This window comes from Eumetopias jubatus, unplaced genomic scaffold (genome assembly GCF_037043125.1).
Source record: "Eumetopias jubatus isolate StellerSeaLion01/CBP00866 unplaced genomic scaffold, mEumJub1_p1.0 scaffold_6, whole genome shotgun sequence".
NCBI classification, from domain to species: Eukaryota; Metazoa; Chordata; class Mammalia; order Carnivora; family Otariidae; genus Eumetopias; species Eumetopias jubatus.
Window position 1 is genome coordinate 103,453,087 of NW_028274812.1, and position 15,961 is coordinate 103,469,047.

The 15,961-nt window shown below is 35.3% G+C and overlaps 1 protein-coding gene across 2 annotated transcripts in view; it reads right to left on the reverse strand.

Moving 5' to 3' along the window:
• CD2AP (CD2 associated protein) overlaps positions 1–15,961 on the reverse strand; it is a 133,449-nt gene that overhangs the window by 84,022 nt on the left and 33,466 nt on the right. The window lies entirely within an intron of this gene.

A 15,961-nucleotide genomic window follows, 5' to 3' on the forward strand; every position in this document is an offset into this window, starting at 1 on the left:
AGGGCCAAATAGTAAAATATTTTAGAATTTGTGGGCCATATAATCTCTACTGGAAAAATGAACCCTACCATTTGTAGTGCAAAAGCAGCTATATACTTAAATGAATGAACACAGCTATACTCCAAAAAATTTTATTTATGGACACTAAAATTTCAATTTCATGTAATTTTTACATGACATTAAATGTTGTTCTTTTGATTTCTTCCAACTATTTAAAAATTCTTAACTAGCATTCTCAGCTCATGGGTGTTATAAAAACAGGTGATGTTCAGATTTGGCCTGTGGGCTGTAGTTTGATGAAACCTGTTCTAAGTCATAGTTCTAACAGAAGATATGCAAACCTTCATGAAAAGAAGGGGCACCTGGGTGGCTCAGTGGGTTGACTGTCCAATTCTTGATTTCAGCTCAGGTCGTGATGTCATGGTCATGGGGTCAAGCCCCAAGTCGGGCTCCCTGTTCAGCAGGTAATCTGCTTGAGATTCTCTCTCCCGCTCACTCTGCCCCTCCCCCTGCTTGTTCACACTCTCTTTCACTCTCTAAAATAAATAAATCTTAAAAAAAAAAAAAACCTTCATGAAAAGAAGTATGCAATTAAAAAAAGACAAATGGGAAGTCATACCATGTTCAGTGATTAAAAGCTCAAATTATTTTAAGGATATCAATTCTCCCTAAAACTGATGCAATGATGCAATGCAATCCCAATAACTGTACCACAGATTTGGGAGAGCGATAAACTGGTTTTAAATTTGTATAGAAAAAACTCCAAGAGCAGCCGGAATACTTCAGGGAAAACAAAGTGAGGGGGCTTTTCTTTTTAATAAGATATAAAGAAAAACTATATGATAATGTAATTTAGACAGTGTGGTACTGGCATAAAAAGACATACTGATAAATGAAACAAAATAGTCCATAAATAGAAAAGCTTGACTTATAACAGGCAAAAAGCAAAGAAAAACACATGATGCTCATAAAACTAATATTCCATATTTAGGGGGTTGGGAGAAAACTGTATTCCTATACCTCACACATTTGATAATAAAACTTAAAAATTTCTGTTCATTAAAAGGAACCATCAGAAAAGCAAATCACTAATCAGAAGATATTTTTCACATACAAAGTTAACAAAGAATTTGTTATCTCTAGGTGTTTACATCTACCACAAGGTTAACCAGTTGTTACTCTCTAGCTGGTAGGATTTCAGACAATTTTCACTTCTTTATACTGTTCAGAATTGTTTTATGTTTGTTTTGTTTTTAACAATGCATATTATCTTAACAATGAGAAAAAAAGTTTTTCATTTTGGGAAAACTTATATTGGTCAAGAATTGTGAAAAGTTATTAAAGTATAAATCGTGGAAAATACAAAGTATTTCACAAAATGGGCTGCTTCATTTTTATTGGTAATTCACTTAAGGAAAAATACTCCAATTTGCTATCAACACATGGGATATCAACACTTGAAAACCTCAGTTTTCAGACTGCACTAGTATATTTCAAACTAATAAAAGCATAAAATCTTTGTAAAGAACAGAACTTAAAACTTCAACATGCTAAAAAGTATTCATTTTGAATTCTTCTTACTGTCTCATGAGCTGCCCACATTTTAAAAAACTGAAAGTCATATATCTCTGAGGGCTATTGTTTTCTAATACAGGGACCAAGAACTTGGCTTGATATTCAAGTTTTGTTCCTCTAGGAAAGTAACTCCAATCTGACGAATTGTGATTAAGAGTACAGGCTCAGGAGACAGATGACCTGGTTATAAATCTCGATTCAATCCTCTTCACTGGCTATATAACTTTGGATATTTGTGTTATCTTTTAATAAAAACTTACCACATGTATAACTATGATATATTGAGACAATGCTTCTTGTTTCAAAAGAAAACTTACAACATATCGCTCAAGACCTAGAAACATTTTAAGGACCTTCAATATTCTCAGAGACATAATCACATCTAAGAATATTAGATATAATAAATCTTCTGAGGGTACAAAACATAAAAGGAAACGGGGAATGTGAATTAGAAGTATATAGACTACACTGAATAGAGAAGACTCAGGTTTACAACCACTCAAATACATAGTGCCAACTAAGATATTTAATCACAAGTATCAAGTGACCTCAAAGCTCTAAGTAAAAGTACAGATAAAGTTTGCCTTGAGCTCCACCTCCTCTTCCTCTGCAACCTCTTCCTGCTACAATCCACAACCACTAGATACACACACTCACTCACTCACCAACCTAATTTTCCCTAATTCCTAGACACACAGTGCCTCCAAATTACTCTTTGGCTATCATCTTCAACAGCAAATCTCACTGACTCCTATGAAGTGTTACTATGGTGTCCAGTGTTTCTTCCTTCTTCTGCCCTTTGCTTCCTTTTACCCAACCAGCCAGTAAATAAACTACTAACATGGTAGTATCTATTTTCTACCAACTTCACTTCCTTTCCTAACTTTGAAAAATGACTCCAGGAAATCCAGTAAAAAAGAATCCTCACTTGAGGAGTATCGTGTATTGACAAACAAACTCAGAAAAACTTTTGAATTTCGCCCTACAAATGAGAAAAACATCCTACAAAATAGGTAATAATCAATGCAAAATTGGCCAAGAAAAAGACAATGTGGATAATCTCCATATAAATAAGAATGCAATTACACTAATTTGTTCCATAGATAAGGAGTAAGAAGAGGCAATTTAGAGGGAGGCAAAAAATACAAGCAAATGAGAGGGAGCCAAAAAGTTTGGAAAGGATATAGTTATTCTTCATCTATTAAGATAATCAAAGATACTTAACTCTGCACTAACCAAAAACAACTTAAAAGATGATCAATAAAATTCATAAACCACTTCTTAATGTTTTAGTATGTCTTCATAATAATGTGGTTATCTAATCATAGCCAATGCATGATCATAATCTGAAAAAAGAAAGCAATTAATTTCTATATCACAGAATTAAATAAACATCACAAAGAATAATAAAAACCAGATTAAAGGACAAAAGAATCTTTTTTTGTTGTTTCTCAAATGAAAGAGATGGTCATCCTAAACTGAGTCACAGTTCTTATGCTAATTAAAATTTAAGGAATACACTTAATGTTTTTAATATAACATTAAGGATTTCCAAAAGTGTTATTAAAACTAGTACTTCCAACTTTACAAAACATAAATCAGAAGATATGGATATAAAGTGATATTACTAAAGATGTATGAATATAAGCAGAATTAAATGTTTATTTAATACGTCCACTGTTTTAGCTTTGGCTGCATCCATTAGACCCATATTTGAAAATGAGGTTTGCAACCTAAAATTGTTTACCCTATTCCTAAAGTTTTTATTTTGTTTTTTTAGAATGTAAGTAATAGTATATAAGGAATCATGGACCTCAAGTCATTAGATACTAATTTTTATGTCTAAATTAAATCAGATAGTAGCAAAGAACCTTTAAGTCCAAAGTGAAAGGACCGACAGGAGAAAATCTCCTTAATATGAAATAAGTACACACCTCCTGAGTGCCAACATATCAAAATCATGAAGGAAAACAACAGATATAACAGGACTATTCTGAAAGTTTCTAAATTTATTCTCTTCCCCAAATATGCTATTCTCCACATAACTGCAGCCTCTCCAACTTGGACAAAAGGCCTTCCTATTGCAACTGCCCCTCCCCCACTGGAAAAGACAAAAGTAGGGAAAGAGAGAGAAAAAGTTATGTACATTCATTGTCAATGGAATCCTACTCCTTTCTCTTTTTCCATCACAAGAATGTTAATGAGAGCCAAGTGAAGTAGAGTGGGAAAGACACGAAATAAAGAACTCAGACATACTACACTGAAAACACCCCAGCAATTTATAATGGTCACATTTTTCATACTAGTTATATGGATTTAAAAATGTTATTTGTGCTTGCAGTTCTAGGATGAAGGGATTTTAAGATACAGCAGGTAATGAGGGCTAATAGATCTATAACTCAAAAGACCTTAGACCTACATGGAGATCCTTCTCCCAAAGCTGCTAGACTCCTTGAGGCCACACATGACATTATCAAGCAGGCAATGAGTGCTGATCCAAAAAGATCAGGAGATATCCCAGAAGCCCAGGTTCTGGCACTCAAACTTTCCAAGCTTCAATTATTTCTACAATTTGAAATACCTTAGCAGAAACAAAATGTATTAACTCTTTAAGGGGAAAAATTAGAATTTAACTTTCCAGGTAAGTCCAAGGTAAACATTAACATGATCTATATAATAATGTCTTAAATTTAAATTTGTTTAAATATAGGCTATAAAGGGGGAAGGGGATACAAATAATTCAGTTAAAAAAATTTTCTACAGATAAGTCCGTATCTACCACATTCCTAAACGTGGAAGGAGGCTGGAGGAGGATAAGGAAAGAAATGTAACTTTCACAATAGCCACTTCTATATTCCTTGAATTTTGTTTCAACATTATTTCAGTGATTTTTTTTTTTAAATAAAAAATTTGGTGTGCTCACAAACAGTGCTACAAGTCAAATTGTTCCGGGGCATTCAGAGAAAGATTTTAGTTGTAGGAACACACATTACTATGTCTAAATCCTTAGACATTTTTTCTAGCATTACCTGTACTGAACTATTTCATTAATGCAGTGAATACAGCCTACACAGGATTCAGAATATTATCAAAAATATCCCAAGTCACAGAACAAATTGCTGTGTGTATACTTAATGATTTACAGTATATAACAAAATATGTACTACAGTGTATCATAAGTATAACTTTGACGTTTTATCTACTGTTTTTATTGTAATTCCCAATAAGCTGTCTTTCATTTAGTATTCTGATATCTACAGCTGTTTTCTCATCTAATGTGTTTCAAATAATGAAAGTAAATCAAACACAAAATTTTCTCCTGATATAAAGCCAACTTCCTGAACTATTCTATTAAGGTCACCAATACATCTCCTAAAACTTAAAAACATCACTGAGGTTTATCTAAAAGAACAGGTTTCAAAAAATAAGGGATTCAAAAATATCAAGGTAACATAAAATCATGCTGACATTTCCTTCATTAAAAAAAATTCTTGGGCGCCTGGGTGGCTCAATCGTTGGGCATCTGCCTTCGGCTCAGGTCATGATCCCAGGGTCCTGGAATCCAGTCCCACATCAGGCTCCTTGCTCAGCAGGGAGCCTGCTTCTCCCTCTACCTGCCACTCCCCCTGCTTGTGCTCACGCGCTCTCTTGCTCTCTGTATCTGACAAATAAATAAATAAAATCTTAAAAAAACTCAAAATCTGCATTCTTCTAGAAAAATGTAATATTAAAAAAACAAGAAATCACTAAGATGGTTCCAAACTAGCCACATACATCAGATCATTATCTTATCCCCATATTGCCATTTTTCTTTAAAAGTAACTTGTTTTTAAACGCACTTAAAGACTTAATGCCTGCTTAACCATTTAACCCACAGAATACAGACATAAAATGACAAACATTCTTAAATGCAAGATAAGTTGTCAAACTCCCCAATTTAAAAAAAAAAAAAAAGACTCAATGAGGGGCGCCTGGGTGACTCAGTCAGTTAAGTGTCTGCCTTCGGCTCAGGTCATGATCCTAGAGGCCTGGGATCAAGTCTGGCATGGGGCTCCCTGCTCAGCGGGCAATCTGCTTCTCCCTCTCCCTCTCTGCTGCTGCTCGCTCTCTCTGTCAATTAATAAAGTAAAAAAAAAAAAAAAAACTTAAAAGATTCAGTGATTTGATTTAAATCTTTTTCTAAATGAGAAAAATACTGCTAGAAATTTAAGTCAAAATAAAGAAAAAAATATCCAAATGACTTTTATTCACTTGCCAGCTCCCAAAAATACTTAAATGTTAAAAACTTTTGTTTCCTTGTTCCTTATTATATCAGAAAGTCTGAAACACCTTATCAAGCTCTGAGAACTCTTCAAAAGGAAACAAAATTTCATTTTAAATTTAAAAAGATGGGGAAAAGCAATTCATTTACCAACATCTGACTTCAATGAATATATCCACTTATTTTTTAAAGTAAAAATATCATAATAACATCATGTAATAACCTATACCACCATCAGTATAAAGCTCACAAGAAAGCTATAGCAAAGCTCACAAATAACATCCCTTATCCACACTGTCCTGCGAATACTCTTTAAGTACAACCAATAAAAGTATTTATTAATTTCTTTTAATATCTTATTTCACTCATATTTCTCTGCTTTTCTTAAGAGAAACTAGCTATTACTACACCATTTCTAAAAGGAGAAGTTCTTTCTATGCAGTGAGTTTTTAGACCATTAATGATATGCACTTCAATCTCTATTAAAATGCGTAACCATCTATCTGATGGTTACCATAGGGGAGGGGGTTTGGGGAGATGGGTGAAATAGGCAATGGAGATTAAGAAGTGCACTTGTCCGGTGATGAGCACAGGGCGATGTATGGAACTGTTATATCACTATACTGTATATCTGAAACTAATATAACACTGTATGTTAATTAACTGGAATTAAAATAAAAACTTTAAAAAAATGCATCACCATCTAGATGGAATAGATCAACGGCTTCCTTAGTCTTCCCACTTAAGTACAGTTAAAAACTCTAGACATTACATATTAAAAATAAACAGATAAAAATACTCTGAAAGTGGAGAAAAGAAGATAGACCAGCCAAGACAGCCCAGGTTCCTCAGAACCTGGTTAGTGAGCTGACGAGTTTTGCCTCACATATTCTAGACTGAGTACTGGAGAAACCAGCAACTGTTATTGCCCCTGAGAGGAGAGGAAAAAAGCTCCAAGAAAAGCCTGCTCTCTCCAGCAGAAGGACCAAGAAAAGGGTAACCTAGGCAAGATGGAAACCAGTCTACTATAGTCAAATAATACAGAGAAAAAGGAATCAAACAAACAGGGAGCCTAGACTTCCACCCTCACCAGGCTGTAACCAGACCGCCCACTCACCACCACTACCCCATTTTTCCAGCCAGCATGGTGTCAGACAAGGCCAAGTGGAGAGCCAAGACTCTCGTACCCACCGGGTGGGAATGAGCCCCCTTCTCCTCTCTGTCAGTGGAGACCACAAGGCAGCACTAAGGAGGCATTTACCTGCTCTTTCATCAAGGGGGATTCAAGGACTAGTGAGCCTCAAATCCTACACCACTCAGCAGTAACAGGCAGCTCCCCCCTCTACAAGTGGACACAGAGACAGAGTGGGGAACTAGACTTGGAGGTAACTCATTCTTTTTTCAGCACAGGTTTTCTCTTTAGTAAGATACAATTTAAATGTAGACCCAAGGTCCTCAACCAACGTTATGATTTTTAAAAAATATTTTTACCGCCAATACTTCTACCAGGACATGAACACAAATCCTCAGCTTTAAATAACATGTCCTGACAAATGTCGGCTTTCTCTCCTTTCTCAGTAACTAAAACAACTTTCCAAAGGCATTTTATTTTTTTTTAAAGATTTTATTTATTTTTTCCATTCCAAAGAACTTAACAAAAAAAATTTATTTCCACCAGATCACTTTTCTAAATACATCCTGACTCCAAAGGCCATGTTCCTTTCCTAATGTCATGCTATCTTCTTGACATAGCTCTAGTAGAAAAGACCTATCAAAATTAGTTTTACCCTAAGGAGCTAGATCTTACACAAATCTGAACACATTAAAAGCTTTTTTTATTGTCTAGCCTCTCACACACAGTTGGCCCATTTTTAAACAGACTTCATCTGTTCCACCACAACCACCATGAAGACTACAGATTTGGTTTAGAGAAATAGGCTAATCAAACTAACTGCTTGTCCCATATTTTCTCATTTTAATTACCTTCTTCTTTATTTTTGTCCTTCCTTAAAAACAACTAGCTTTGGGGCGCCTGGGTGGCTCAGTCAGTTGAGTGTCTGCCTTCGGCCCAGGTCATGATCCCAGGGTCCTGGGATCGAGCCCCATGTCAGGCTCTCTGCTCAGTAGGAGACCTGCTTCTCCTTGTCCCTCTGCCCCATACTACTGCTTGCTCTCTCTCTAGGGCTCTCACTCTCTCAAATAAAATCTTAAAAAAAAAATTAAACTGCTAGCTTTTTTAAAAGAGAAATTAGAAAAGTTCTAACTTATTTACCTATTTTATTACTGTTTGATTTAACAGTACCTGGTATAGTATAGTCACCAGGAAAAAAAACCTATTTGTTGACTAAATTAACAATTTAGGTGATTTTCCTCTCTGACCTTCCCTTTATGAAATGGATGGGCAATTCCTGAGCAAAAAAATAATAATAATAACAACAGGATAAAATAATAAATCCATAATGTATCTACTTGCAAAGTACAGACACTCAAAATCTAATTCCTACCAACAACCCGAACAGGTGGGATTCCCCACATGCACACCGGAAGAAATTCATACTCTAGAGTGAGACATCTTTAAGGAAGAACACACAGTAAGCATGTGTGTGGGTACGGGGGAATAGGGGGTAAGAAGTCAAACAGAGGTCTATACATCCTGACTCCAAAGGCCATATTCCTTTCCTAATGCCATGCTATCTTCTTGACATAGCTCTAGTAGATTGGCAACCACAACTATCACATTAAGCCTACTTTCCTCTAATTTCAAGATCCTTCTCAAAGGGAATTCATTCCTTATCTCCTCTGCACCCTCCTGGGTTTTTCTGGCCAAACAACCTCAAAGATACTTTCCTAGAACACCCAAAGTAAAGTATTAAATGCCATTTTCCACCTCCCACAACTCACTTTTTTTCTTTCAAAGCACTCATGACAATCAAAATTATCATCTTATTCATTCATTTTTTCATGTTTGTCTTCTCTCCACCATTAGAAAATAAACTCATAAAGAGAAGGGAACTTATCTGTTTTATCCACCATTGCGTCCCTAGCATCTATAAAAGTCCTAACACATAGAAAGAACCTTGGTAAATATTTGACAAATGAATAAATGGCAAACAGAAAAGAATAAAACAATGGAGAGGCAGGGTATGAGGAGGATATGCCACAGTATTGGCACTGATGTTACTAAAACATAGCTCAGTAGAGAGTGCCTGGGAAATGTTTTTTTTTTTTTTTTAAAGATTTATTTATTTCAGAGACAGAGAGAGCGAGTGCAAGCACAGGAATCAGGGGACGAGCAGAAGGAGAGGAAAGAATCTCAAGCCGACTCCCCACTGAGCAGGGAGCCCAAAATGCAGCTCAATCTCAGGACCCTGAGATCATGACCTGAGCCAAAACCAAGAGTCAGCCACTTAACCCGACTGAGCCAACCAGGTGCCCTGGAAATCTCATTTCTTATCAAGGATACTGAAGAGTCCCATTATCTAAAAAAGAACTGAAAACCCTGCTGTAACTGCTGCAAGAAGAGACATGTGGTTGATGAAAACTACAGGCTTCCAAGAGAGCTTACTGAGAGTTATCCCTTACTTGGTTGCTGTTAATCTTACTTGCAATAAAGAAAGCTCTTATTTTACTTATATTTAACATAACTCACTACCTGGACTACATGAAATTTTGTACGAAAGCATGTATTCCTTGTGTTATGCCAGCCCTGAGATTTTAATATTGTTACTACAGTATAAGCTATCCCATTCTTACTGATACATTGGGCCTTCAATTTTCCCTATTAAACTTTGTTTTTCAGCACATTTCTAGGGATGGAGGCAGTAGAAAAACATGAATGAAACTGATTCCATTTTATAAAGTTACCTACAGATAATTTTACACAAGCATTACAAGTCCTGTTTCATTTTCCAAATATCTCATTATTTGTACATTTTCTTCATGTTTCCATTCCATCTTTAGTCTTTGCAATGCCCTCATGTCAAATCTCAAGTTTAGTTTTGGGGGAAAAAAAGTTTGTTTCCATAAAATTGCATTTTGAGGAAGCAGTTTGAATTTTCTTCTTCAAGGGTTAATTCTAAAGGTTATCAAAAGCATTTAATTTTGTAATTCTAACATCTTTCAATTATGCTGATGCCACTGGAGAATTTCAATGGCTAAGATTAATATCACTTTGTCTTTAGATTCTTAAAAGCAGAGAATGTTACAAAATGATCACATTTCTCCAATAACCAGCACATACTATATAAAATACATTTCTCATCTAAAAACAGGCTGACATTTGCCTACTACAGAGCTATCAACTACCAAGTCCTTGGTCCACCAACTATCACTAGTATGACTTTGGGCATAAATGACATATTCCTTGTCTTACTTCTATAGATTGCAGAATAAAGTGAGAAAATATATGGAAACTTGCAAAGTCTTAACACAAATAAAAGGTATTATGCCTATTAACTATCCCTTTGCTTCCATTCTCACTGCACAACTCTCATTTACATTACTATACTTTATAGCCTCAACTCTCCGTTCATAAAACCTTTCCTTCTCACTAAGATTAATCCATTAAAGCATTCTATTCTCCCTCTCCTGTCTCTAAAAACTCTGTGATTTCCCTAGTATCTTTTAAATAGTCTTAATACCTTTACATGATCCTAAAAATGCACAGTACCACTGGCTTTAATCCATACTTTTGGCCTTAAATCCCATTATACACACCCCCATAGAAAAACGTACATTCAACCGAAGTAGTCCATTACTTTTACCATAAAACACTTTGCGCCGTTGTCAGACATAGAGCACACCAACTATTCTTCTAACTTCCTATCTTTATTAAAGACCAAGTCAAATGTTACTTTCAACATCTTTTCTGAAAAGTATTTTTTCCAAGATCCTTTAGCACCCATCATCTTTACCACACATTTGACATTCAGCCAATAAAGCACTGCAATTTATCCTTCTGTTTTCATGTTGTTATCTCCCCCAATAAAATAAGTTGTGGGAAATCTTCTCACCACACCCCAAAATACTTTAGACAATTACTAAGTATTTGTTCAAAGGAGGAGTGTTTACTTTGTTTCATTGCAATTACAAAGACCCAAAGTGTCAAATGTCAACAAGTCATAACACTGATACTGAATCTCAAAGTTTACAGGAACAAATAAATCAGACACTCTCTACTTTAGTCCAAAATACTGAAGTTGAGAATGAGGAAAGTTTCTTCCCAATTTTGGCTCAATTCTTAAAACATTACAAATCTGTGAGGAAAGAGTAGACGATTCAACATTTTTTTATGTGGAAAAAATTTAATTACTGCCTAAATCACATCTGTACAAAAAGTAAAGAGAGACTGATAAAGACTTACAACGAAAAATCGAAACTTTAAAAGTAATGAAAACATAGATTATCTTTAAAACCTCCCTGCTCCCAAGTTATACATAGACAAGCCACAAAAAGCACTTGTTAAAGAGAAAAGACACATAAGCAGAAGACAAACGACTAGCATTCACAATACAGAATTCACAGTATTCACAATAAGAAGTACTACAATGAGAATGAGCAAGAACTCAACAAAAATGGACAGAAATATCTGAACAAGCTAGAAACAGGAAAAGAAATTTAAATGGCCAATAAATGTGAAAAAATGCCTAACTTCCCTCATAATCACAAAAATGAAACACTGAAACATGTGGATATTATTATAGATCTGTAAGATTAGAAAGAAAAAAAAGAAAATCTGATGGTATCAAATGTTTAAAAGAACATGGAAGAAAAACTCATACTACTGGTAGGAATTTAAATTGGCAATAATTATTGAGAAATTAGACAATGTCTAATATAGCTGAATATGTGCGTACCCTAGGATGCAGCAAATTCCCAGCTATGTATATAACCTACAAAACGATATTCATTGCAGCACTGTTCTGAATAGCTAAAAAATGAAAAATAGTCCTATTTTACCTCATAAAATGTGGTAAAGACCCAGAATGGAACACCATAGGACTGTGCAATCTCTACTATAAAACTACATGTACATTCCTAAACATCTGACCTTCTGGGGGAAAAAGAAAATCATATACACTAAAATACGACTGAGTATGTGAAAACTAAATCAAACACTAAAAAATACCAGTGATTATGCAAAAAAAAAAAAAAAAAAGTGTAAGGTTTGGGACATACCAATTTAGACCTATGCAACTTTGGAACCTGAGCACTAAAACGAAAATAAAAATAAGTAACAATAACTGAAACCTTAGAAAATGGATTAAGTGGGTAATAACTTAAGGTTGCCCAAGCAGATGACAGATGGATTCCTCCATAGCTATTAAAAATGCATAACAACAATAAAGTAGAAAGGTTGGTTTATGGATGTTAAGATAGTGCAGAAAGAAGAGGGGTCAAAAGATAGAACTTTTTATGCTAGGACTGTCAACTTTGAGGAGAATACCCAGGTACAGATGATCACCTTAACAAAAAAAAAGTTTCACTTAGGAGTGGCTGGGTGGCTCAGTCGGTTAAGCATCTGACTCTTGGTTTAGACTCAGGTCATAATCTCAGGGTCCTGAGATCAAGCCCTGAGTTGGGCTCCATGCTCAGCCTGGAGTCTGCTTGTCTCTCTCTCTGCTCCTCCCCTAGCAAGCTCGCACACATGAGGTATCTCTCTCGCTCTCTCTCATTCTCTCTCTGGAATAAATAAATAAAATCTTTAAAGGAAAAAAAAAAAAGGTTTCACTTAAAAGCTGAAAGAACTCCTGTTTACACAAGCAGCCAAGATGAGAGCCTCTCCCGTTCTTATGGAAATTATAATTCTACACTCTTTATCAAAGCTCCCTTTACCTAGAAAATAACACAACTTTCCCATTGTCCTGACATCATTCCTCTATTTACCATTTTTTTAAAGATTTATTTATTTATTTGAGAGGGAGAGTACGCATATACAAGCATGTGTGCAAGTGCGGGGAGGGGCAGAGGTAAAACTCTTCAAGCCGACTTCCTGCTAAGTGCAGAGCCCCACCTGGGACTCGATCCCACAACCCATGAGATCATAACCCAAGCGGAAACCAAGAGTCGGATGCTCAACCAACCGAGCCACCCAGACGCCCCCATTTACCAATCATTTATGAGCTAACTACACAGTGTTATGAACGTATATTGTAGTCAAAATGATTATGTTATGTATCACATTGAAACCCGTATTAAGTTTTAAAAAGCTGCAACCTGACAATTATGCCAATGTCTAAATCACACAAAATACTATTTGTTTATACACAGGTAAATATGTATAAAACTATGTATTATAAGGATACATATAATTTCAGAATACAGAGTTTGGGAGGAGAGAGAAATGATAAGGAGGTTAACAAAACTCAATTTTATCTGTAATGTTTATTATGAAAGTAACACTCTAAAGCAAAAATGCCAAAATGATAACATTCTATACATAAGTTCATGAATCCTTGCTCTATATTGTTTTAAACTATTTTTTAAATCATGTAAAGATGAAATAACACTGCAAAGGGACAATGAAATGAACAGTTTGTCATAAAACAATTTAGTGTCCGTAAGTTTTTTTCAATAAGCTGCAAAAATTATTTGACCTTTCTATCCATCTTCCAGCCCAAATGGAGTATCAGTGCTCTTCAGTACAGCTATCTGAGATAATAACAGGGACGTGAGTCTTTAGAGGAAGCCTGGTTAGTTCTACCATCCACTCCATAGTCTTCATTTACAAAATAACCTATGTACCTTAATGTTAACAGTACATTAAACATAAAAGGCTTATTTTCTTTTTTTTTTTAAAGATTTTATGTATTTATTTGAGAGAGACAGAATGAGAGATAGAGAGCATGAGAGGGAAGAGGGTCAGAGGGAGAAGCAGACTCCCTGCTGAGCAGGGAGCCTGATGCGGGACTCGATCCCGGGACTCCAGGATCATGACCTGAGCTGAAGGCAGTCGCTTAACCAACTGAGCCACCCAGGCGCCCAAGGCTTATTTTCAAGGGGACAGTGAATTAGAAATTCTAACTCTCCCTTAAATCTTCATATACACAGCTGAAGTAATAAAGCCGACTTATTACCTATCGCTGTTGATTGCCTGTGGTTAATTTTTTCAATAAAAATTTTACTTTAGAATAATTTTAGGTTTTTGGAAGGGTTACGAAGGTAGTACACAGAGTTCCCATATCCCCTTCACTCTGTTCCCCTAATGTTGTATCTTGCATAACCATATTACACTTGCCAAAACTAAGAAATTAACACTAGTACATTACTACTAACTAAACCACTGACTTTATAAAGATTTCATCAGTTTTTCACCAGTGTCTATTTTTTTGTTCCAGAATCCAATCCAGGATACTACAATGCATTTGGTCATCATGTCTCGTTAGGCTCCTCTAGTCAACATCAGTTTCTCAGTCTTCCCTTGGTTTTCATGACCTTAAAATTCTTTTTCAGCCCTGGTCAGGTATTTTGTAGAGTGCCTTCAATTTAGGTTCGTCTGATTCTTTTTCTCACGCTAAAACTGGGATTATGGGTTTGGGGGAAAGAATAAATACCACAGAGATGAAGGGGATACATGATATCAACATAATATATCACTGATGATGTTAATTAGCTTTCATCACTTGATTATGGTAGTACTTGCCAGCTTTCTCCACTGTAAAGTTACTATTTTCTTCTTCCATCTATTTTTTTAGTCCAGCCCATTCCTGAGGGATGATTTTGAGGGGAGGGGAGGGGAGGGGGGAGGATGGAGGGAAAGAAAGTCTCTACAAATATTTGAAATAATTCTGTGAGATTTCTCCCTTCCCCCCATTTATTTATTTACTCAATCATTAATCTTTATCAGCAGGGACTTAGTTATATTTATGCTCCACTTTGGGTAATGATCAAATACGTTATTTTGTTGCTTAAACTGTTCCAGCTCTGGACACTGGAAGCTCTTTTAGATTGGCCCCTATGCTGTTTTGACATGGGCCATTATTTTGTGGGTTTTTTTTGAGCACTTCCTTACCTTCTGGTACTATGAGATGCTCCAGGGTCCATCATGTATTTTCCTTGCCACAATCCTAGAATCAGCTATTTGTCTAAGGAGCCCTGCTTCCTTTTATTGGAGAATAATATTTAGAAACCAAAATCTGGACACTGGGTATAGTCATTGCTACTGGTGTGTCACTGTTTCTAGGCTGTCTCAGTGGAGAGAGCTGAGAAATATATGTATGTCTATTAACCAAGTTAATACAAGTATTAACACACACATATATAAATATATCTGTATGTGTTGGTACATATCTTAAACTAAACATGAGTTCATACTGATGTCTCCAACTCTAATTTGGTACCCTGTGGTTACTTTTTAATCCCAGATTATGCTTCCCTCTATTATCCAGCATTTTCAAACTGCATCCTCTATTCTCAGGCAATTCATTCAAGTCAAGTTCTAGTGTTAGTTGTACTGAAACAGGAAAGTAACATGTATTTCAAAATGGAGTCCTGTGATAGGTCATCTCCACTACTGGGACAATACATCAACACACAATTAAGAGAACTATATAAATACTTTAACTTATTTTTCTTTAACTAGTGTTCTATTACTTCAATATATTACCTCTGAAAAGGCACTTTCCTTTAAAAAAAAAAAAAGAAATGAAATGAGAGGTCAATGGCATGGCTTACTATACACTATCAATATATCATTTTTAAGTATAAAAAAACAGAGAAATTATGTGGTTTGACCTATATTATTCCACCAGCCAAAGACAAAGCTGGAACTTGACTGTGTTTTAATCCATTTATTCTACTCCAATTTCCAAATCTGCATTACACTCCATTTTAGATTATAAGAAGTCGATTTATAAAACAAAAAATAAAAAACAAAAGTGACCTTCTCCTATAAGTTCAAGTCCTTATTACAGCTTTTCTTAGTTGTTTCAAGAGATAAAATATAGTTAGGTAAAGTATAGTTAATTCACTTCTGAAACAACTAATATTACAGTAGGAGTTCATATTTAGAGGTAAAACCATAATTAAAATAAACACAAATTATTCAGGGAACAAATATTTACTAAATATCCACATTGTGCAGGTGGATATTACTACGTAAGGTGAACAAACAAATGAGACACATTC